At 37.5% G+C, this 25,264-nt stretch overlaps 1 protein-coding gene across 6 annotated transcripts in view; it reads left to right on the top strand.

The window, feature by feature from the left end:
- The first annotated feature begins 808 nt into the window (after positions 1 to 808).
- The window catches only part of LOC5576330 (mucin-5AC), a 133,880-nt gene continuing 109,424 nt past the window's right edge, over positions 809 to 25,264 (top strand). The window contains exons 1-2 of one of the 6 annotated variants that reach the window (XM_021855331.1): positions 809 to 903; positions 1,555 to 1,868. The gene's annotated coding sequence lies outside the window, so the exon portion shown is untranslated. Of the gene's footprint in view, positions 1,021 to 1,549; positions 1,869 to 25,264 lie in introns of all 6 variants that reach the window. The other 5 variants (XM_021855330.1, XM_021855329.1, XM_021855328.1 and 2 more) reach the window with 5 other exon arrangements.

Here is a 25,264-nt window from a genome sequence, read left to right as displayed (position 1 = left end):
TTCACTCGTTCCATCCAATGATCAATTTATCGTTATCTATCAAAGCAAAGCACAATATTGCCTCTAATTTTAACTCATTTTAAAATAATTTTGAACTCGCAGGAATAATGGAAAACCATCATAGATACAAGTGTTTTCGAAGATCGTCGGCGCGAGAATTTTTCGCGCCTCGCTTTAGCGACTACAGAAAAACAGCATTTTCAACGATAGTGGCGCGAAACAAAATGTAACTTCTTTCATTTACCAATTTACCATATACATTGTTAAGTTTCAAAATGAATTTCACAGCATCAAGTACATTTAATGGGCTTATTCAAAAATTTCATACGCTGGATGGCAGATTCCCGAGAAGTCTCATTGATGATGAATGAAGTCTGGTCGTCGTGATTCGTAATGTTCGCTTTGATGATGCATTTGCATTGGCAAACTCCTTGATCTGTAAATCACATGTTCCATACTCTAAAAATTTCCTTTCAGAGCCTTAGTTAGCTGTTTCTGAGATTAAAAAATCCTTCGTTTTTTGAGTAGATGATTTTTATTTTGTGTGAATCATTCATTATTTTTGACGCTAGTGTTGTGCAACTTCTAGAAAAGAGTCAAAAGATCAAAGATTTTTCACCGATGTGTTTTGGCTATCTCTAGCACATCATGCATGATCATTTTTTGAGGTGCACATGTTCCACACGATGAACGACGCAATCGACGAAATCGAGCATCGAGCGGCCATCTTTCTCCCCCGTTTCGTTTTCGTTCGTCGGTTCGTCGTGCGGATTTGCTTCGCCTCTCTTCGGTTCGGTCGGTCGCTTGTTTGGTTGGGCCAGCTTCGGGCTTCGCACTTTCGCAGTCATCATCCGCCAGACAGAGATTGCTTCCTCGGGCCGTGATGCACGAAATTTCGATAAGGTGCGGATATTTTGTCACATTTCCACTATTTGCTCGTCGATTTGGGCGTTGAATTGTGTCACGAAAGGTACGTGAAGTTGCAGTGATTCGTTTTCAAGTGAAAAAGAATAGTGAAGGGTGTGTTTCTTGGGCGAAAAGTGCGAATTTTGTTTCCGTCGAGAAGATTTTCTTGCGAGACGGGGCTGAAATTTCTTGATGATGAAACAATTCCAATGAATTTTGTGTTGGTGTTAGTGTGTGTGCTGTAGCAACGCTCACATGTGTGGGTTGAATCTTGAGACGGCAAAAAAAAGCACTTGCAAGTGGGAAGAAAACCAAATAAAGTGCGGAAAAAACAGCAAAAAAGCAAATTTTATTCCACTAGACGTGAATCGCAAAAAGGAATAAAAATACGCAGCTTTTGCTTCGGTGTTGTTTTGTCTCTGCGACACTTTCGGTGAGGTTGGTCTGGAAGAAGTTGAATAGTGTTGGTTCGATAAAGAAGAAGAGACATCGCAATCGCAAAAGAAGAGAATCAACATTCGGGGGATTGGTCGATTACCAAGACAACGACGAAGAGTAGTCAAGATAGAATTTCATCATCGCCCTGTCGCAAGGTTATCGTCATCTAATTTTCATGAATGAATTTTTATTCCCCGTTTCGTAGCGCAGCAAACAGCAGCAGAAGCGAATGAAAACAACGTTACTTTGCTTGCGTTGGTGCGAAAAAGTCCGCAACTAGTGTTGCCCCGTTTGATTGCGAGTGGAGTGAGTGAGAAGGGTGCTATTGTGGAGTGATCAAAACATCAACGCTCGGCATCCTGAAAAGGAAATAATAATAAAATATTTACATTATTTGTTTACGTCTTATCGGTGCATTTTGATAAGGCTAAACCAAAACAAGACATCCGCAGTCGGGTGCACAAGTCAAAGCGGCATCCATAAAGAAAGCAGAAACTGGAAAACTGCAGCAGTCAAGCAATCGGGTAAGTAGTGTGTTGTTGTAGTTTTGATTAAAAATAAGCATGCGATAGCGTAGAAAAAACCTTCACTCGGTTGCTTCTTCCTCTACCCGAACACTATAATATGCAACATTATTCCTCCTCTTTCGGCAACTCTCCTCCCCCAGCCACCCCCCATTCTCCATTGTTTGAGCAGTGTTGTTCACACCCCTTCACCACCAGCCAGCCCCTGGATAATACTATCCTATGTAGCTGTTGCAAGTTTATTGGCTTCCGTTTATAGTGTTTTCCGCCTTGCAAGCTCATTCATCAAAGCCACCAGATTTGAAGCTGAATGAAAACTACACATAGGCAACGAAAAACAACGGGAATTTCATATCCACCGAAGCTGTGCTCGTCAGTCTTTTCACCGTGGTCTAATCCAACGTCTTCATCTGCGTTGTAGCTTGGGTTGACCGAATTTTCTGTGGGAATCTTGAGCTTATACAGCAACCAATCTGAGAATACAGTCGACTCTCCCTTATTCGATGTCGAGTTAAAGAACCATAGTAAAAGTTGGTTTTAATGACTAACTCGATGTACCTTCTGAAATGCATTTGCGCTGGTTTTGTGTTCTACAACTACCTATCGACCTCCCAAACTCGAAGGTCCCTTCAATATCAAGCTATGCAGGGCTGTCTGTAATATAACTCCTTGCCTAGATTCCAGTAGGATTATTCCAATTCAATTTTGGGCCTACTTTTCCCATCGTAATCTTTTAAAAAGACACCGATATGTTATTGATTCCAGTGGACGATTTACCCTTTGGGTATGGAAATTAAAAATAAGTTGTATGGCGTGTAAGAAATCTAAGGGCGATGACATGCAGCAGGAGTAGAGAAGGGATAAAAGGAGAGAAGAGAAAAGAGTCAAAGCTCTCTCAATGGAAACTATATGGAAACCGCGCGTACCTGATATACTAAAGGCGAAGCGAAGAGGTTCAAAGAGTTCTGTGGAGATCATTTGCTGCTTCGACGCGCAAGAACGCTAGTGAACGCTAGAGGAATATGACATGACTGCGCTCGTTTTGGGCGTAAATGGAGCACGGATCAGAACGTTTGCTAGTAAATTAAATCCATAAATAGGAAAAATTTATGAATAAATGAATTAACTTTTGTGACTTATTATAATTGCAACTGATTTTTTGATAAACTGTTAATCAGTATTTTTGTTTTCAAAATTATTTTATTGCTTTCTCCAATTGATAACTACTTCAGAACATCCTTTATCATTGAATGTGGAGGAAGAATCCCTACTTGGTATAGCTGGCGTAAATTAAAAACTGTTTTCGATCGGAATGGCAATTGAATATAAACAAGAATAGGGGTGAATAATATTTTGCTGGGTCAACACTAATCTCTCTTTTAAGTATCTCTGATACTAACATATTACAGCACTTAGATTTTTCAACAATTTTATTACAATAATGATTAATTATATATAATTATAATTCGTCAATCGTATATTCCTTATTTTTATTTGTCTTGTTTTCTGTATATATTTTCCTCAAAAATCGAGATAAAAAGATGTTGCACTCTTAAATTATTTACGGATTCCTTGAAATCTCAACAGCTGAACGGTTCGGTAATAGTAGTTTACGGAACAAGTTGCAGAATGATGATTTTTACAGCACGAGTCGTAAATTTATCCTACGAGGCTTGCCGAGTATGATCATTACGACGAGTGCTGTAAAAATCGAGTTCTGCAACGAGTTACGTACAACATTTTTTGCAATTTCGTAGAAGACCACTTGAGGATATCAGAAATAATATCGGAATGCATTCACCATCATTTCACAATTTCTCAAAAATTGTTGTATAATAATTCATTACGCAACTCAAAATAGTGGCGTAATGAGAAAGCGTTGCGTAATTAATCATTACAGCACTGGTTTCAGTTGCGTAATGACTATTCCCGCACTGCATACTTCAGTGCAGGAAAGTAGGCCGTTTCATGACAGATTAGCGTGATGAAAATCAGCCTATTACGATGAGAAATTGCAAAAAATAAATTATCGGAATACGGTACATTTTTACAGTATTCAGTAAAAATTCACCCAAATCCGTAAAATTCCGACGAAGTTACGGTGTTTTATTTCACCGAACTGGTCTGCTGTTGAGATTACGGTGAAATTCATCGATTTCCGGTAAAATGAGCTGAGTGTGTGAAGAATATGATCAGTTGATCAAGTGAGCTCATTCTTTGATTTAAACTATCAGCAAAATGGAGTCACATAAAGCCAAGAGTACTCTGAAAATTATACAAGAGTGAATAATTTTCAGAGTACTCTTGGCTTTATGTGACTCCATTTTGCTGATTTGAAGAGCAGATTGTTCACTGTTAGATTTGACAGCAAATAAACAGAAATACATAATGATAATACTGACATCTGAATCAAAAAAATACTCAGATGGATTTTGAAACTCTCTAAGCCGCATTCGAAAGGCAAAGAGTTATTCTTACTTCTTATGTATTTTTCCAAAAACATTCTTTGAACTTTGTATACTATATTTTTACTTAAAGTTGTGACATTTTTCAAAAAACACACTGAAAAAACATAGATAATTTCCTCAGCATCGGATCGACCAAAATTTTAAAACAAAGTGTCATTAGAATCGTAATCTTATATTCTTTGAAGAAACCCCACGAAATTTTGGCGAAAAAATCTGGAAAGTATTCACGATTTTGCACGATTTGCATCATACTGGTGGGTGAACCCAAACTTTTGACGATGACTTGACTGACTGTTTCATTGATTTTGAATACTTTCCAGATTTTTCCGACAAAATTTCATAAGTGCTCTTCAAAGAATATAAGATTACGATTCTAATGACACTTTGTTTTAAAATTTTGGTCGATCCGATGCTGAGGAAATTAGCACAAAAATGTAACAACTTTAAGTAAACATTTAGTATACAAAGTTCAAAGAATGTTTTTGGAAAAATACATAAGAAGTAAGAATAACTCTTTGCCTTTCGAATGGGGCTTAGAGAGTTTCAATTGGACGTGTAATCACAGAGATATGGACTGAACACTTTTGCATGTTTCTTAGGGGGTGAACCCAAACTAATGCACGGGAGTGTATATAATTCGTCCCATCCCCACCTATCTAAAATAATCTATCCAGCCCAATGTGAAACAAAATCAAAACAACGCCGTTATGGGTTCCGGGCAATTTGATCGAAACCTCTAAAAACAGAAAATCTTCCAAGAATTCTTGATTACGATTCAATATCAAGCACCAGTTCAATAAAATTTTGTGAAATATCTAGAAATTCTGTGCAACACTATGGCTTACGTAAAACAAACTTGCTCCTTGTGGATCACTTTGTCAATGCGATATAGAAAAAAATCGATAAGACATGTTTAATGGGCCCAGATAGCCGTAGCGGTAAACGCGCAGCTATTCAGCAAGACCAAGCTGAGGGTCGTGGGTTCGAATCCCGCCGGTCGAGGATCTTTTCGGGTTGGAAATTTTCTCGACTTCCCAGGGCATAGAGTATCTTCGTACTTGCCACACGATATACGCATGCAAAATGGTCATGGCACAGTAAGCTCTCAGTTAATAACTGTGGAAGTGCTCATAAGAACACTAAGCTGAGCAGCAGGCTCTGTCCCAGTGGGGACGTAATGCCAGAAAGAGGAGAGGAGGATGTTTAATAAAACTCAAACTATATTACTTAGTACAGACAGAAGGCGAGGATGTGAAAGAGAAGCGTACGCGTTGAAGGTCTCTCCATGCACATTGTATGAAAATCGCGCTTACCTGGCATACTGAAGCGATGCGATGCACCATTATTTTACAATTTCTGAGAAATGATGGTGTTATGATTCATTACGCAACTGAAAACAGTTGCGTAATGAGAAAGCGTTGCGTAATGAATCATTACAGCATTAGTTTCAGTTAGGTAATGACCTGGTAATGACTATTCCCGCACTGCATACTTCAGTGCAGGAAAGTAGGCCGTTTCATGACAGATTGGCGTGATGAAAAACAGCCTATTACGATGAAAAATTGTAAAAAAGAATATTTCATTCCATAGATACAAACATGATATTATATCTATAACTAGTGTGTTGCTTTAGTAAATGTAAAGCAACTTTTCGTTCATAACAATAGAAGTTTAATCATTTAATTTTGTGTGAAAAAAGGCATTCAACTTCCAATTTCTCGAAAATTATAAATTTTTTGAATATTCGGTTCACACTTAAATTATTTCACCGACCTCAGTATTCAAAACGTTTCGCCGAGAACCCAACAGCTGAGAATACGGTATTTTTTCAATCCACATTTTTTGCCGATATCTCGGCAAACTTTACCGAGATTTGGTAAACATCCGAGATATCGGTAAAAGTTTTGCCGATAATCGTCAAATTTACTAAATTTATCAAATTACCGAGATATTAGCTGTTGGGTTCTCGGCGATTCTGTTTAAGGGTGTTGGCCTAATAGCCATCATTATGCACAACCAGTACACACTTAGAAAATATCACCGACTCTGGTAATTTTTTTACCGAAATTTAAACCGCTGAGCGCTCGGTAATGTTTTCGGTAAAGCTAAGGATTACCGAACAATCAGTAATTTCAATCGACACGCAGCTGTCAAAAAATTATAATATGCTCGTGAATTATTACCGAACGAATTGTAACGCATTGTTCGTAACAGCAGACAGTCGGAATAGAATAGAATGATCAAAACAAAATAAATTTAATATTGATTGCAAATGTCCATCGATTTATTTCGCGTTTTCGTTTTTATACCGTTTGAAGATGAACTGCTTGTCTGTTTATGAAGATGGGAAACTAGTGGCATCACCAACAACTCGATCGCGCGCTTCCAATCTTGAGCAACAATTCAGGCTCATATGCAACTGTTCACCTCTTTTGCAAAAAACCGCCACCGATTACGTCATAGGTGTTTATGTTGGTTAATGTGACGATGCTATCCAGAAACGTAATTGGGCAGTTGGATACTACAACGAAAATATTTTATTCAACCTTAAACAATAGGTTTTTTAATAAAATCACTTAGGTCGTACCTACTTACGGAAAACAATCACAGAATATTAAACGGATGAAATACTACCGCGTTGACTAGCACATCGAAACAAATATGGCGGCCTCAAAAATATCAAATTACAATTTGATCGGTTAAGGTGATTATAAAACTAAGCCAAACTTAGAATTTTAAAGTGTACAATACTGGAGAATCTGTCAACAGTCCGCGATAAAAATCAATCAAATTACTTGGTAGTGACCAATGGGATAAATTTTCAACGAGGAGCGCTGTTTGGTTCTCAAGTTTTGTGCTCTTGAAAATTTGAGGTGTGGCTTGGCTTCGTTATATAATCACCTTAAGCATTGTAGCACTATGAACTGAAGTACGGTGAAAAATTACAGTCTACGGCGAATCTAAACAATTTACAGTTTTTTCGATACTATGAATCATAGCCTAGGATTGCTATTTCTGCTTGTTTCGACCAGGTTTTATGGGTTAATTCACAAATTTCATAACGCCAAAAATTGTCATTTTTTACACGCAATCACCCACTCGTAACGCAATTCGTATGAATATTTTTCAAATTTTGTATGAGCTGTAACATCTTCAGTACACCCACCCACCCCCTTTAGCGTTATGAAATTTATCGGCCCTACATTGTAATTTCTAGCGGACTTGACTGCCGAATGATGACGAAAAATAACTTGCTTTGTGATTTGTACGGTTTTCTTGCACGTCATCAAGAAGCAATGCTCCTGCTTGATGAAATGATTTTTACCCCCTTGCTATACATTCTACAGAGTCGCCTTCACAGGCGCCAGTTGATGCAGATGGACATGGGAAAAGAGAAAAAAAACCGAATGAAGCAGCCATGCGCTCTCTCCCTGGTTGCAGGCAGCATGCTGTTGCTGAAGCACAAAATCAATGAAAACACGGAGCGCATTGAAACTCTTTCGAAACCTCTCCCAGTATGCCATACCATTTTAACCTCTTCTCTTCTCTTTTCGCCAACACTTCACTTCACTTCTCTTCTCCTTCAGTATGTCATCAGCCTAAGACCTCTCCCTCCGAATATTATGAATATTATGCAGTAGTTACTAGAATATGATTCCAGACTCATCAGGTCAATTCAAGAGTCAACTAACTGTATCAATAGCAAAGCTATTAATAAACAATTATATTACTATTGAAAAACAAACTGGCTTCGTAAAATTTATCTCATTTTCAACATTGTTTGTTCAAGCACTTCATATAAAACGTTTTATGTTTTTTTATGCTAAAGGTCTATTCGATTAAATGTACCTCTCATTCATAGAACTTAAGTCAACCATTTGTTCTCCCTTAGTCGGCGTTCGAATGAGGAGGCATCTAGGGTCGGTGTTTCCTTAGTGGACAGTCCCCTATAGTCGCACTAGTGACTTTTCACGGCCGTTTTGCTATAAATCTTATCAAAACATTTTTTGACATGAAGGTCAGGACCTATTTATCTAAGTACAATTGATTTGCATCTTGATTTTGCTCAAAAAATGATCGAAAAAAATATTTTTGCTTAAAATTTGAGCTCCCTTGCGCCTATAGTAAACCTATTGTTCCTATAGTAGCACTACTGAGAGTAACTATTTTTTATTATACGAAATAATTGATTAAATTATAACTTTTTTTACATCAAACGAAAGCTTAAGATCCACACTTTGTAGGAAAAATATAAAAGATTTGTAAAAATACGGTTTTGATAAGTATTTTGCCGACGCCGTGATGCTAGTGCTACTATAGGAACAGAAATTAGAAATAGTGCTACTATAGGGACATGTATTCCTATAGTGGCACACGCGATAATAAATACAAACATTTGAGTTTTCGTATGTTTTATATATTTCCCACAAAACCAATATAAAAAGCTATCAGATGATGTAAAAATAATGACGCTAGCATTATTTTTCGATTTTATACGAATTTTTGTTCTTAGCTATGCGGCTATTGGTACATCGACCCTATTATACATTGATTTTAAGCAGTATTTTATTCATATTCGATCTTCTACCGTCATTTTTAATCGGAAATATTGGCTTTAGTAGGAAGAAGCGTTGGTTGTGCAAGATACCTTTTTTTTAAAGAATCCAATGAAGTTGTAAGTTTTACCTGTAATAGTAATTATCCTTCTTCGAATATTATCATTAATCAAACTTCATCCAAAGGCTTATATTTTTTTATATATTAAATCCTAAATTCTTATCGACTTAAAATATCGGAAAAGTTCTGAAATCTTCAAATGAATTTAATTATAGCGGTGTTTAAGATGTCACTGAGAGTTTCAATGTAAATGTAAAATACTTTTGTGATATCAAAACTTCGAATAAACTGAAAATACTGAAGTTGAAGACAACCGATTGAAAGACCAGCTCGCTGTGGTGAGCCTCCGATTTATGATGCGCGATGCACAAGCAGCACGAAAGAAAGAAGATGCAGTACTGACCCGATTTTGTCAACTTTTTGACCCGCCAATTTAAAAAAAATGTCTTCGTCATGTTTTACCACGTTTACTTTAATACTGATGATGATGTTCGATGTCATGCACTCATGGGTGTAGTCAGAGGGGGCAATGCCTCCTCCGCTCTGTACGATTGAACAATTTTGCTACGGTGTTTAAATTCTCCAAAGATTATCTCCAGCACTCGTATTTATACAATAATTACGCCATGATAGACTATAAAACTTATAGAATCTGCCAAAGCCTTTTTAAAAACATCTCGCCCGAAAATGTTCGAAGGTTTAATCAACAGCCCGCAATGGAGATATGCACAGCCGAGTATTCGACAAACGAATTTCATAAGATCTCGAGTATCAGTGCTTTGTTACTTAGCAACCTAACAATTATTGGTTCAAATCGAAAAACCGAAAAACGCAGCCGACTTCACGAAAAAGAAACTAGGTGTGTAGGTTCATTCATGAATTCCTTTAAGGTCCTATTAATCCTACTCCAAAAATTATTATATGGAATCATAATGAAACTTTTTCGAAAATATTCATGTATTAATTTTAAAAATTGTTCCATAAGTGTACTGGGTACATTGAAGAGATTTTTCGTTATAGATTAAATTTCTTCATGTGGTCCTTCTTGAACTCGTTCAGAAACTACACCCGGAATTCCTATGGAGTAATTTTGATTTTAAAGGAATGATCTCGATTACTTTAACTTTCGGTTACATTCGGTTATTTTCGGGTTTTTCTTCAGTAATATCTCGAAATATTTCTTTAAAATTTGCTTCTAATATTTTATTGGGATTCTGCCTTGAATAACTCTTGAAAGGAGCCCTTCAAAATTACATTTTGTTGAAACTTTCTTAGAATATTCTTAATGGAGTTTGGCCTAAAAAATCTTTTAATACTTTCAAAATTCCTCTCAAAACTGTCTTAGGAATTCCTTCAGAAATATCTTTAATTTCACTTCCAAAATTGCTAAGATTATTGAAGGATTCTTACACAGAGGCGTCGCGTGGCCTAATTATCAACCTGTGCACTTCTAATTTATGTAGAATTCGTTTTTTAACCTAGGTTGGAACTGGCGCAACCTGTTCTGAACCACAGTTTCAACCCCAACCCGACCCGTTCTTAACCAGTATTGTACAAAAAAGCGCGGGCCCTGAGTCTCAAACTTACAGAAACTTCTTACCGTCAGCCGTCTAAAAAATCACGCCAGTACTCCACACTACAAGCGTGGTGATGTTGAAAGCGCGAAGGAAAAAAGAGAGCAAGCAAAATGGATCTCTCTCGTGGATTGATTTGTCTCTTGTCTCCCCACCGCACGCTCGCAAGACTGTGCACCGGCCAGAGTTCTCGCGTAACAATTCTAAAGGGCCAATGATCAAATTGTAAACAAATCGGGTTTTGATACCATTCGATAGCATCTCCCAACACCCACAAACTATGCAAACATTGTCAACATAATCATAAAACTTACCGTTATAAACTCGATTTTCAAAACGGCCAATAATCGCTTTTTTCCAAATCATTCATTGGCCCACTGCTTGAAACGGCCAATGATCGGTTCTCGCTCTATCAAGAGGGCCTACAATCGGAAAATTTCGCAAACTGTCATTGGCCTTATCATGGCAAGAGGCCAATGACTTTCTCTTGTATATTCAATAAAAACCGAAAAGGCCTAGCCTTGGGCCAAGCACGCTAATAAAATTCTATTTTGGCTAATAAAAAAGGCCCATGCCTTGTTGAAAATCGAAAATGGGCCAAGCATTTAAACTCATCATTTTTTCCACATTTTTGTCAGTTTTCAGAATAAAATCGATTATTAGCGTGTAGTAATAGTAAATCGTCACTCAACTAGCAAGAAATCACATTGATTGATTTGAATACTGAGAAATAAGAATTAAAAATGTGATGAATAATATTCAAATCGAATTTTCTCAGAGTCAACGATTTGAGGATTGGCCCTTTTGAATTGTTACGCGAGAGTTGACGCTTTGGCTACTTACACACTGGCATTTGTAGTGCAAAAAACATTCTACCACATATACAGAATTGTGTGTACGACGAAAGGCAACGCGTCTCCCAATGAGAGTGCACACGTTGGGTTTCATCGTCACAGCAGCAACGTGTAGCGTGGAACAAAGTGTTGCGTAGCATGCATCGCACTGAGCGCGCAGGGAAAATTAGGGCACAGATCTCACGCCGCACCAAACGGCTTTTGCATTTAATTTGAATACCAAAAATATAATAACAAATATTTTGAAAGGTGAAAATTGCGATGATCAATGATAAAGATAATTGAAAAAGGCTAAATTTTATTGAGAGAATTAAAGAATCGTACTTCAGTAATAGTAGAAATTGTAGGTTGTTATGATGAACGATTTGCCACCTGTGCAGTGCACATGTTGCACATGTGGACGCGACGCCTCTGTTCTTACAGGAATCATATCACGAGATTTTTTCATAATTCGACCAGGAATTTCACTAAAAATAATTTTAGATATTCATTCACGACTTCATCGAATGTCATTTATTAATACCTCTAAGAAGACATAAAAAGAAACTAAAGAAAGTTTCTATACATATTACTTTTTGGTTTTCATACTGTAAGATTCGTTTTACAACAACTCCAGGTCAATTTCTTGATGAAAAGCCTGTAAAATTTCTGTAATAATTCTATAAAAAAAATTAAAACACTTCTGGATGAATTTAAAAATATCCAGTTGAAAAATTCTATGAATTATACTTAAAGGAATTCCAAGAAGACCTTCGAGACTATTACTGATGACATTTTGAAGGTTTATTATTATCTTTATTATCGAGACTTTCAGCCGGTGGCTGGTTCGTCTCCAATTTTGAAGGAATTTTCATCTATTGTCATATATTTTTTTTTAGGAATTTTAGTATCTTTAGAAAAATTCTTTGATAATTCAACGGTCATGTAGAACTAGGATTCTGGTTGTCTTACATGCCAGAGCAAAATTGCCTACCAAAGGGATCACTACCAATCGAATCTTCAGAATTTTTCCAATCTGTCTTCAAAGATCATCCTTTTACTCCATGATTCAAACAAGCATGCTTTGAATAAATCCCAATAAGTGGGATCGTTTGGAATCCTGATTTTTCAATCTCAGTGAGCGTAATTTTGCTAGGGATTCAATCCCAGGATTGATTTCTTACATATGAAGTGTCAACATTGTATCTCCGTACGGGAGATGTTTGTTTCAATTTTGTGTGAAATTCTGAGAGTTGCCCAGCTTTTTGCGAACGCTCATATAGGCAGAAGATCGACTTGAGTTTGAGTTACATATGGAAGAATTTTTGGCTTTCAGTCATCAATCCTCAATCAAAACAGTATTTTTCTACTGTTTAAATAAAGAATTCAAGACTGTCCTAGAAAAGATAAGTTTGATGGTCGTGCTAAAAAGACCCAGAAAAATTACACAGGGTGGCTATCAGGAAGAAAGCTTACTTGTAGCGATCATTTGACACTCTTAAAAAGCTGTATTATTTTTTTATTTAGATGAAAAGATTTTCCTACGTGTATTGCTTTAGCTTCCGCTAATGTGAAAAGAATGAAATGCCTTAGAATCTAAGGACTTCTAGGGGTTTAGATTTGGATCTCGCTTGTAATTCAAGGAAGGAAAATAACAAACAATTTTACACAAAACCGTTCAATGGCAATAATTTTATTTTTGACATATATAATTTATTATTCAATATTTTTGGTGCCCATCTTCTAAGTGTTTCTTAGGGACTCCAACTGAACAAGGAATGACATAATTCCTTGAAACCAATCCGAGTCACTTTTGCTTGAATTTTTAATTACGGACATCATACGGTCCGGTGCCATCATAGTTACGAATATGAACTTTGCTAACTGCAGCTTTTGGATCATCTATAACAAAATTGGAAGCATTAGACTTGCAGGGGCTTCGACAGATGCGTTTGCTTGAATTTGTCTGAAATATTTTCACATTGGTTAGAGAAGCTCAGATATGTATCGTATGAATGGTTTTGCCAGGGTTCACCGTTGCACTTATGAATAGCTAGAATCAACACAACTTTCCCACTAATATTGGAAAAAATACACTGTAGTAGAGGTATGAATAGTAGAGTGGTTCAAAAAATCGTTTTTGCTCCACACCGCTCATTCAATTCTAGATCAAATTCTGAGTGTCCCCCCAAAATTTGAGTTCATTCGGATGAAAACTGAGACTGCACAAGCTCTCCAAAGTTTATATGGGAATTACTATGGGAAAAGCAAGCAATTCATTCAATCGGTCATAGTGTTTGCCCATGTGCTCTTGAGGATCAGTGCTATAACTAATTACTGAGACGTCCGATTTGAAAACGGTCTTCGGCAAAGTTGTAGCTGATGAATGTATCTCACAGTATCAACGTAGCACTGATTTTCAAGAGCACATGGGCAAACACTATGACCGATTGAATGAATTGCTTGCTTTTCCCATAGTAATTCCCATATAAACTTTAAAGGGCTTGTGCAGTCTCAGTTTTCATCCGAATGAGCTCAAATTTTGGGAGGACACTCAGAATTTGATCTAGAATCGAATGAGCGGTGTGGAGCAAAAACGGTTTTTTGAACCACTCTAATGAATAGGTATATCCTGTAAAACCAAATTATTCCTGACACTAAATCATTAACGGTAACTAGATATATTTTCATCGTTACGCCAGACGTTATCATCATCAAGGATTCAATCCTGGGAATGAATCCTCTCATGCAAGAGGCAAGATTCAAAGCGTGCCTGGATCAAAAGGAATTGAGCGCACGCAAACGATCTTGCCTTGAAAGATTTGGATCTCAGCAGCTCTTGGAGTGAGATTTTTTTTGAAGACTGTTTCCAATATGTGTTTTTTTAAGACGTTAAATAGATTTGTTACTCAAGATGCGACCTTTCTTTGCTCACTGTGAAAAAGTATGGTTGAATATCCTGCATAGTTTTCTGATTCATACAAAAAGGGTTCAGAGGCAGTGTATAAAGATCGTTTCGGCGCAAAATTTGAAAATGAAATTGTGAGGGCCGCTCTTCTCCCCTACTGATAAACAAAAAACCTGGCTACGCTCATGTCTTTCGCCCCCTTAAAAGTCTATGTAGGTTTCAAACGCGGTTCATTAGCACTATCATTAAGCAATTCGCACAAATTCGTAGATGTACAGTCCTAGACCATTGTATGGAGGTTGTCTCCTTCCCGCCCGTTACTAGGATTTAGGACTAATCTCTGACTCTTAGACAAGATTGACGCATCCTCCAACAGTCGAGAGCTGTCCTTGCCACGTCCTTGCGAATGCTTGGGAAACGGAAGGAGTGGTTAATTGAACGCCTACTTAAGAAAGATGCAGAGAACTCTACGACCTTTCATAGGTAAGGTCATAGAATTCGGCAAACATGTGAAAACATTGGTTGAAAACCGGAACAAACTCACCAAATTCGGAACACTTCTGCAACCCGTTGTTCGTCTCTCAATGAGATACATATTGTCCTCGAGAAAAACCCCAGGTTTCAAACGTGGTTCATAAGAAAATATTAACACGTCAAAATTTGAAAATCAGGAACAAAAAATATGACCCTATTTTGTCAGGTTCCCCATTTTGTCAGCCTAAAATTCATCGAAAGGCCGACAAAATCAGGTCCCTACTGTACTACGTTGTGTGTGAGGAAAGGAAAGGTTTGTCATTGTCGGTTTGAAACGAAACAGTAGAGTTTCAATTGAAAGGCAAGCTTGAGTCAGTCAGCTGGAGCCCTGATAGTGGCCAGCTTGTGGAACACAAACAGCCACTCATTAACTTCTCTAATGCATTAAGAAAAAGTTGCACATTATGAATTAAGCGTTGAAAATGACTCATGACTTTGGAACGCTCTAAAAAATCCATTTTTGAACCGATCCCGTAGGAATTTATGGGTGAATCTCTGGAGGAATTTCCAGATGAACTCCTAGAGGAATCATCGGAGGATTTTTTGGAGGTGCAGAACGAAACCCAGAGAAATTTTGAGGGAATCCCTGGAGGATTATATGGAGAAATCCTTGTAGTAGGTCATGTAACGATTTTCCTGGTGTTAACTCTGGGAGAATTAATGGAGGAAATTCTTGAGAAATCCCTTGGGGAACCCGTGAGTTGTAGAACGCTTTGAGGAATTCCTGATGCGATCTATGGAGGAATCTCGGAAGAAATCTCCGGAATAATTCCTGGACGAATCTCGAGAGGACTATTTGGGGATATCTTTGTAAGTATCCGTGGAGGAATCCTCGGAGGAAATTCTGGAGATATAACTAGAGAAATATCTTGAATAATCCTTGGAGAGATTGTCCTAGTGCAACTCCAGGAATTCATGGAGAAAGCCTTGAAGATATCTTTGCAAGAATCTTTGTAGCGATATTCCTGGAGTAATCCTTGGAGAAGTCTCTGAAAGATTTTCCAGCGGAATCTCTGGAGAATAGTGTGCAAAGCTTCTTGGGCACATCCATGATTCACAGGGTTTTTCCTCGGCCGATTTGTCTACAACTTTGCAATCAGATGCACTTCAATACGACGCATGTTGTGGCCAAATATGGGCTCAGTAGCTTTCGAAAAACCCCACTACCGGAATAAATTAAAAGTGCCAAGAATAGGATCCGGCTCCCTACCAGAAGAAATCGTTTGAAAAATCCCTGGAGATATCTCCGGAAAAATTCCGGAGTATTCCTGGAAGATTTCCAGAAACAAATCCTGGAGGAATCCTTGGAGAAATTCCTGGACGAATCCCAGTAATGATTTTACTGGAGAAATCACTAGAGATCAGGGATTGACTCCTGAGAAAATTGAGAGAATCTCTCACGTATCGCTCTCTGTAACTATCATAATATGCAGCACATTATGAGAGACTGTTGATCGTGTACTGCCTGCTACAACTATGACCAGATCGGGGGGATAGCAGTGCATGATAAAACCCCTCTAAACAAGCTCCAATCCTGGGGGACACTATTGCTATCGTAAGTTCGGGGATTGTTCATCGTGCCAGTAAAGTAAAACACCTACCCCCAACGGTAAACAAGCGAGAAAAATTGATTTTTCCATCGCTCTCTCTCTTTGGGGCTCTCGCTCGGAACTTCTTGCGAAATCTCTAAAGAAATCCCTGCGATACTTTCTTGTCGAGGAATTGCCTGGAAGAATTACTGGTGGTATTCCTGAAGCCCTATCGTAACCAGCAAAAGCCCTAGTAGAATTTCTAGAGAAATCGGTGTAGTAATTACGGTATACATTATCTTGTAAGATTGTTTGGTAAAATCCATGGAAGAATCTTCGAAAGAATTTCTGGAGAAATCTCTGAAAGAGTCTGGAGATATTTCGAGTGGAATTCTTGAAGGAATCTCTGCGATCTGAATATTGTGATTGCTATCAAGAGTTATAATCCGTCTGCAATGAAATGTCGTTTTACTTATAAATAAAAAAAAAACATGAATCATGATCGACAAGTCGTATGAAGCCATATTTGTCCTCCCATACCTTCAGAAGTACTCTGTGTATCGATTGGTAAAACTGCTCATCTCCGTGCTTGAGAAGCTTGACCGGGATTTCGTCCTTTCGCGCAGCCTTACAGTTCTTAGGCTCACTTAAAACCTTTTCAATATGTCCTACGGTCAACCATAATCATCAATACACTTCTTTACTGAATTTAGGGGAGGGATTATTATAGTATGTTTAAGAGAAAAAAAAACTACTAATTGAACTTGACCACTTCCCTCTTGCAAAAAATAAAATACTAAAATCACTAGTAAGGCGAGAAAATACCTTTAAACTCTAATATGTTGCTTATCTTGACAAATAGGCCTATTTCGTCTACTCTAATGACTTCTTTAGATTTCAAGTCGAGCTTGGCCTTCACTAAACTCTCATAGAACATATCCTTCATGCAATCGGGCTTATTTTTCGTTGGCACATATATGCTGATCTGGCTGTAGTTGAAGAACTTGCCCTTCATTGCAATACACAAATTCGGTCGATTTCCACCGACTAACTCGCTTCATCTGCTTCCCAGTCATTGTAAAGCCAATTTCATGTTCAACCCTTTTGTCATAGTTGCAGTAGATGTGATAATTGAGTGGTGGCGATTGAATCCTCTGCTCGAAATTCACGTTCTCCGGTTTTAGGTCAGCGTGTTTCCTGGATAGCTGATACGTTAACGCCGACTTTTCGTGGTTTCCGAGCCAGGAGTCCAGCACCCGCAGCTTTTTTTCAAAATTCTCACGTTCCAAGATCCGATCGTTCTCCTTAATTCGTTGCCGGGTCTGTGGCCGTAAAATCAAACCGTTTACTCTACTTTTGCCTTTCTTACCAGGATTGTACATCATGTTTGAAGAGCTGTCTCATCGGACATCTAACACGATACAGCATTGCCCATTTGTTCTTCACATGGTGACCACGGTCATAGCCATAACAACCATCCACTTTTATCAGGGCCAGTGTTGTGAAAAACTCAATTTCTCATAACTCACGCTTGAGATTTTTCATGCGTGATTTGTCAATCACGCAACTCAGCAGTCAAAAAATCACGGATGAGTTGGCTCACCTTTTTGACTCATTGTCTTGTATTTCCACAGTTTACTCACACACGGCAATAATTTCTTGTTAGTCTGGTAAAATTATAGTAATCCTTTCTAACGTAAACAACAATATTCGGGTTTCACGAGTTTTGGCCGGGTTTTGCGACTGAATCATTTTTTACGGTTTGAGTTGATTGAGTTGATTTTGCATCAAAATCTCAAGCGTGAGATTTGCGAAGCAGATCTCTAATGAGTTTGCTCTCTCGAGAGAGCGTGTTGATTGACATTTGATTGCGAGTCTATCAACACTGATCAGGGCTTTGGTTCCTAACAGTTTCTAAGTTCTTTCGGACATGTCACTATGGTGGTCCATCATTGTGACCATTTGAAGCAAAGTTGTTTTAAGATTGAAAAGGTCAAAATCTGTTTTACAAGGTCAAATCAACGATGACCCATTGCGCCTCGATTAATCATATTACCCCACGTGCCCCCAACTGAGGAATGAAATTATGTGTAAATCAAGAAATGTAGTTTATTTTGCACTGTTTTGAAGGAAAACTGATGAATTCATCGATTAAATTCAAATATCTAATGATAATCTACATCAGTGATTCCCAAAGTGGGCGAATTCGTCCCCAGTGGCGATTTTCGGGCTCAAGGGGGCGAAAATTTGTAAAACAGAACTTGGGGGGCGGAAAATTAGAAAAGGGGCGAAAAGGCTAACACGGGAGCATTTGAAAATAGTTACTCTTTTTCTTTTTAGGAAACACATCTGAAGGTTCATCAATTCCAAATTTAACTAATTCCAGGAACATTTTACGTTGGATCGATATATCAACAATCAGGGTCATTTTAACACTTCAGTCGTCGCGCTGTTGTATTTTGTACAACACTGTTGAATAAAAATACTCGCTTTTCGTTCACAACAGCAGCGCGTTCGTTCTGACGGTGGCAAACCGCACGACGACAAACACATGCATTCAGGTTTTTTATATCGAGTTTCAAAAATGTTCGGTATTTGAGATTTTTACAAGTTCACAGATAACATTTAAAACACAACATATTTTGGATGTACAAAACATATATGTGAGAATTTTTAGAACTTCCTGCAAATGCCCAATGTTTTATATGGGAGCTTTGAGGTTGGGAAGCTAATATTTCTTTCATTGGCATTCAGCTATTTTACAGAACAAAAGAAGATTCGGTTGCACTATTTCTTATCATTTCTCATGGAACAAATCATTTAAGAGACAAATTTTTCGTGTTAGAAAAAAATACCCTTTTATATATTGCATTGACATATGAGTTGAAAAACATTCTGGATTTTCATTATTTGTTCAAAGTTTTTTGATTGAATGAAAAAAAATCGTTCTCAGAAACGTCAAACATTTAAAATTCACAATTTCTGAAAATTATTGCAGTAATTTTAGAAATGTAAGACAAATCAGTATGTAATCATCATCTACGTCACAAGTTGGCGCCTATGCATTCAAATAGTTTAAACTGGATTGAGCTAGTATCAAAAACTGATTCAGTAGCCTGTAATGCACGCAAAATATTGTTAAAATTGCTATTATAAATTGCAATCTAGTAAATTATCTAATAATTTTGGGATATCGATTTTTGAGAATATATTTTTAAATGTACATAATAGTTATTGTATCATGATTCTGTGGATATGCGAGTCAAAGACATTTTTTGACGTACAGCATAAAATATAAAAATCACATATCAGGGGGGCGATTCCAGATAAATGTTGGTCTTAACCCTCTAATACCCAAATTTTTATTTTCGATTTAAGTATTATTTTTCGTTATCTAAAATCGTTCTAAACACGTTTTGGGCATTTATTTATTTTTATTCGCAAATTTTCAAATTTTGGTTTTTGATTTTTATAATTTTTATTTTTGAACATCCCTAGCTTTTTTCATTTTTTCTTGAAGCCTTTTCTAGTTGTTGATTTTTGGCAATAATAAAAATTTCAATTGTTACGGTATTTTGAAAAATATTAAATTTTTAATTTTTTTTCTGAGCGTATTTTATTTTCCGTGTAACTAACGGAAAAACAGGTTTGACATGATTTTAATACCACCAGGCTCTTCGTTTGTGATAGATTAATCGTAGAAAAATATAAAAGGTACGATTTTTTATATTACACGTTAAATGAAGCCCAGGCATTTGTAGGTTATATAAGAATGCAATTTTTCAAACAATTTCTAAAAATACAAAAAAGTTTCAAAAGTCATAAAAAACTTTTCTTATATGCGTGTTATGAGTCAAGGTATAAGTCAAAAATAAAATCATTTTGATTTCCGAGCTACGAAAAAATGCACAAAATTCCAAAGTGTACCCCGTCTAAAGGCGGGGTTGGGTATTAGAGGGTTAAGGGGGCGAAAGTTGAAAAAGTTTGGGAAGCACTGATCTACATAATCAGTCCTAATAATGACTGTCTACAAAATTAGGAAGATAAAAAGATGTTATCTTTAAAAATGCTTAAGATGATGCATGAATGACTTTTTATATTCATGAATGCCCTGTTAATTTTTCAGCTCTACAATTCGGTAAGAATTGCACTAACGTTGAACTCTGGTATCATACTCTAACATCGCGTACAGCGACATCAGAGCATTTTTGTGAGCGTTTTCCACTAGTGTGGTAGACTGCTGCACTGCAGCCGCCTTAAGGTGACGTAAGCTGTTGGTGTGCTCATTTTTGCTGGGCGGATGGATGCCGTGCTGCAGCTCTGTAGCTCTATAGTCGACGGTAGCTTGCTTGCATCCAAAGAAGCAGCCATCGCTCACGAAGATGGAGATTAGTGCGCGGAGATGGATGGAAACATGATTGCTGTTTGGGAAACACGATCCACACCATTTACTCCGCAGTCGAGTGGTTGGTTGGCTGTGACCTCATTTCGGTCGCTTCATGTTTGAGTGATGATTTTCGGTGGTCTAGCGGATTGATGGGAACTAGTCGAAGAGAATCATTGGATTTTTGTTTCTACATATTTTTTCTCTTCCGTTGATGGATTGTTGGTTTCAGTGTGATCAGCGATAATTCACATCGTTTCGGTAAGGGTCAAATATCTAGGTGAGATACCATAACTTTCATTAAGAAAGCATTATTTGGTTATTTAGTGTAAACAGTTTTGAAGAACTGATTCTAGTCACCCTTTTTTTTGTGATTGAACTATATTTTGATCGCATTTGGCAACCGATGAGCTCCTTTCTCTTACCTTGTGCTACTGCCAATAATGTAACACCCTAGATCCGTATCGAAGGACGGTCAGGGAAAATCAAATGAAGGCAATCACTTTTCGCCGCGTTACGTGCCTGCTACATACACATACCGAAGTCGATGTCAAATTAAATAACCACCATAGTTATGCGCATTTTAGCCAGCCAGAGAAACCATCAACAACAAACAAGGTCCATCCACTTTGTCACTTTCAACCGAACGACGGCAATGCACTCGTGTTCGTCTTCTTCTTAGCATTACGTCCCCACTGGGGGTACAGAGCCTGCTCCTCTACTTTCAATGAGTGTTCAGTGAACACATTCAAAATTTTTATCTGAGAGATTCTTTATCAATGTTCTCATTTTTGCATTCGTAAATTGTGTGACAGGTACGATGTACAAGGAATGCCCAAGAAAATTTCCATTACGAGCAGATCCTGGACCGATCGGGAATCGAACCCAGACACCTTCAGCATGGCTCTGCTTTATAGCTGTGTACTTTACAACTAGGCTAATGAAGGCCCCGGCAATGCACTCGTCTACAAGAAAAACACAACTTGAAATCGTTAGTCATGTCGCGCAAATTTCCGCTCTCTCTCGTACTCACTTGCAGTCACTGTCGTCTGTTTGCGAATTCGAACTGCGCGCAAAACTTGACTTGGGTACCTACCTACCATCGTGTAGGAATCAACCTAGCTACCCATATACCTGCCATGACGGCGATTGCAATCCGGGCGTCAACGACGACGACGACGATGAAAACAACGTTGGTGAAATGAAAATTGAATCAGTGTGGTAAACAACATTGTTACGCACTTCGCGAACACTTATTTTTTCCGTCTTCCGCTGAATGATGACAACGCTCGAAGTTGCTCGAAAGCGCTTCAGTGTCGAAATGACCGATTGACCTCTTTGGCTGGAGTTGCTCTTTGGGATTTTCGAAATTCTGCTGGTAATCTGGTAACAGAATTCTTTTGAGAGACCTAGTCACTTTATTTGTGCAAGTCTCTAAAACGTATTCATGTTTAATTAAAGGTCTCTCTTTTCTAAACAAAATGGTCTCTAGAACCACTAGCACCTACTCTACGGATATCTTACAAATAATCCTACAAGATTCCTATCCTGAAATGCAAAAATGTTTGTTCTAGGGTTGAATAAATTCATTTGAGAATTATTCTAGAAACTTCTTCAAAGGATTTCTTCAGCAATTCATCCAGAAAATACTGTAGCAGTTTTTACACATGGATTTTTCATTCGATTCGATTCGTTAGTTTACAGTTTCCTGTAAATCCTCGGATTTTTTCTACATATTTTTTTTTCTAAGTATTTCGTCTAAGATTTTTTGGGGGTTGCTTCAGCTAATTCTGCAGAATATTATCCAGAGCTTCGTTTGATAATCTGGAGGATCACTTAAGACAAAAAATTATATGATTTGGCAAGCAATTTGCTCGTGTGGAAAGCACAGCTCCCCATTCGTGACAACTGGAACGGTCGATGGACAGATGTACCTAAAGGAATGCCTCCAGAAGCGTATAGTTCCTCTTCTGATGTCACATATTGTTCCTATTATTTTCTGGCCAGTTTTGGCCTCGTGCCATTACTCGAAAGAGGTTTTGGAGTTGTACAAGGCTAAGGAGTTCAATTTCGTCCCGAAGCATCTCAACACCTCGAACACACCGAAACTGTGGCCAATTGAAAAGTACTGGGCCATCATGAAGCAGGCACTTCGGAAGCATCCTAAGAAAGTGAATTCGGAGGAAGATATGAAGGGAAAATGGACTGCCACGCAAAAAAAGTTGGTCCAAGTGTTTTACAGGACCTTATGAGTAGTATGAAGAGAGAAAATCGTGCATTTGGATATGGATATGGATATTCAAATTGAATATAACAAACATGGGAAAACATTCATAACTTGTTTTATTTACTCCCTGAAAGTTTGAAGTTGATTGGTTGAACGTGCGAATTTTGCCAAATATTTGTGTGTGTCGCAATTTGTTTCCGTACACCCTGTAATAGAAAACGAATCGCTATCAGATCTGAATATTGCATAATGTTAATTATTAATCCATAGTGATATTGTTTTCAGTAATTCGATTATTGAAACGATGAAATTATTATTTTTTCCAATATGCATAGAGTAGTTTTTAGTTCATATCCATGATTATTAAGAATCGTATTTTTGTTTCTAATCATTTTTCGACTCATACTTCTAGTTTTGTAGTCATTTTTTTATCTATTTAGTTTCTAAGTCATTATAATGTTGCTATCTGGACACTACCGGACCTGCATAAACGTAAGAGTGGGAGTGGTAAATTTTATCTTGTTGCATTTTTTTTTATGGTAGGTACATAGAAAGACCAATCGAAAACAATCGGTTGGAATTTTCTTGGAAGCTCGCTCTATCAGTGTGCGGATTGTGTTGCTAGTAAAAATAAATGCAATTCCACGAACTGCGGGAACACTCTGATAAGTGTCGATTGTGTGCTCACGCAAGGCTTAGCACTGGTAATAAACAGAGATTGATGGTTTTACTTTTCTCGCGTTTTGGTAGTGTTATTCTCATTGCAAAAAAATATATTTTTATATTGGGTTGAGCTGTACGGGCTATGCTGTGAATGTGCTTTGAATCGAAAATTATTACAGCATTTCATGTGCGCTACTAACCGAAGTACAGCGAAAATAAAATTACTGTTAGGGGTATCGTTCCGATTTTTGTAGCCTCAATGCCAGCGCGATCCTTTTCGTTCGATAGGGTTCCTGGAATTATAATTTTTTACACCTTGACATGACACTTAAATGACACAACATGGAGACTATTCTTTATGATTGCGAATGAAGTAATACCATTTGGGAGATTACGTCAAACTGTTGGAGAACGTTTTTTAGGAGGACGATACATCCTTGTTTGTTTTTGCAACGAGCTGTTTTGTTGTTTGGCGGGGGTTGATTGGCTTTTTGCCACAATTGATTAGCTGGTTTTCATTGCGGTTGGGGGAAATTGAACAACATTGCAGCTTCTAGGGCCGCTAGTTGACTAGCTACGAAGGTATGTTGTTATTGACAATCAGTTTTAGAGTTGGTCATACAAGTTATTTGTTCATGTTTATCTTAACGTGCAGTGCTTTGTTTTGGTAATATTTCGATATGCGATTTAAGATATTTATCTTATGCATCATACAAATTTAGTGCTATAGTGATTTGCGATAATGATGTTATTTACGAGCTAATAGGGCGTAAAATAAAAGCCAAGCAACATTTCTATTGAGCTGAGAATCCAAAACATTTAGATTCTGTCACTTCTGTGACTGAATCAGGTGGCGTTTAGAAGTCAATTTTTTAAGGTCGCTTTACTTTGAAGGCGACAGGAAACAATTGGGATAAGACAAGATCCAATTTAGAAGTTTTTTTTTCTATTCGATGTAGATTCAAGACAACATTAAGGAATTATCGGTGAACTTTACTAAAGGCCCTATGTAACAATGAGAGATTCTGTCCTCTCTCGCTCTTTTTCGATTATAGCAGTGTAATATTCAATTTTTTGGGAAGTTTTGCACTATGGATCGAAAGCATACAAAATCGCAACTGTGCCTCAGTTATTGAATGAAGAAAAATAAACAAATAGAGCCCCTAAATGTTAGATAGGTCCTTTTGAAAAGTTACGCAAGAATTGACGCCTTTCAAGTATCAAGTACATAACCAAACGCAGAAGCGTCGCGTCCACATGTGCAACATGTGCACTGCACAGGTGGGAGCTCGTTCATCATAGCAACCCACAATATGTACTACTGTTGAATACAATTCGATAATTTTCGTAATCAAATTAAACTTATCTCTTTTCAATTATCTCTCAGTGATAGCTTGTAACGAAATTATCATCTAGCAAAATATCAATTGATAAATTTTTGCTAAGTATCAATTGATAAATTTTTGCTAAGTTGCTAAAAATTTTAGCATTTTTTATGGGTCATACAGTATGGCCCATAAAAAATGCGAAAATCGTAATATCATGTTTTATAGTAGTTTTTATAAATAAAATGTGAACGAAACATAAATGTTATTTGTATTGTTTGATCTATTTAGACTCAGTTTTTCGCTTTGGACATGATTTTTATCTGTTATTTTC

Source organism: Aedes aegypti, chromosome 3, assembly GCF_002204515.2.
Source record: "Aedes aegypti strain LVP_AGWG chromosome 3, AaegL5.0 Primary Assembly, whole genome shotgun sequence".
NCBI classification, from domain to species: Eukaryota; Metazoa; Arthropoda; class Insecta; order Diptera; family Culicidae; genus Aedes; species Aedes aegypti.
The sequence above is the reverse complement of the archived record's forward strand: the minus strand, read 5'-3'. Positions and strand labels throughout refer to the sequence as shown.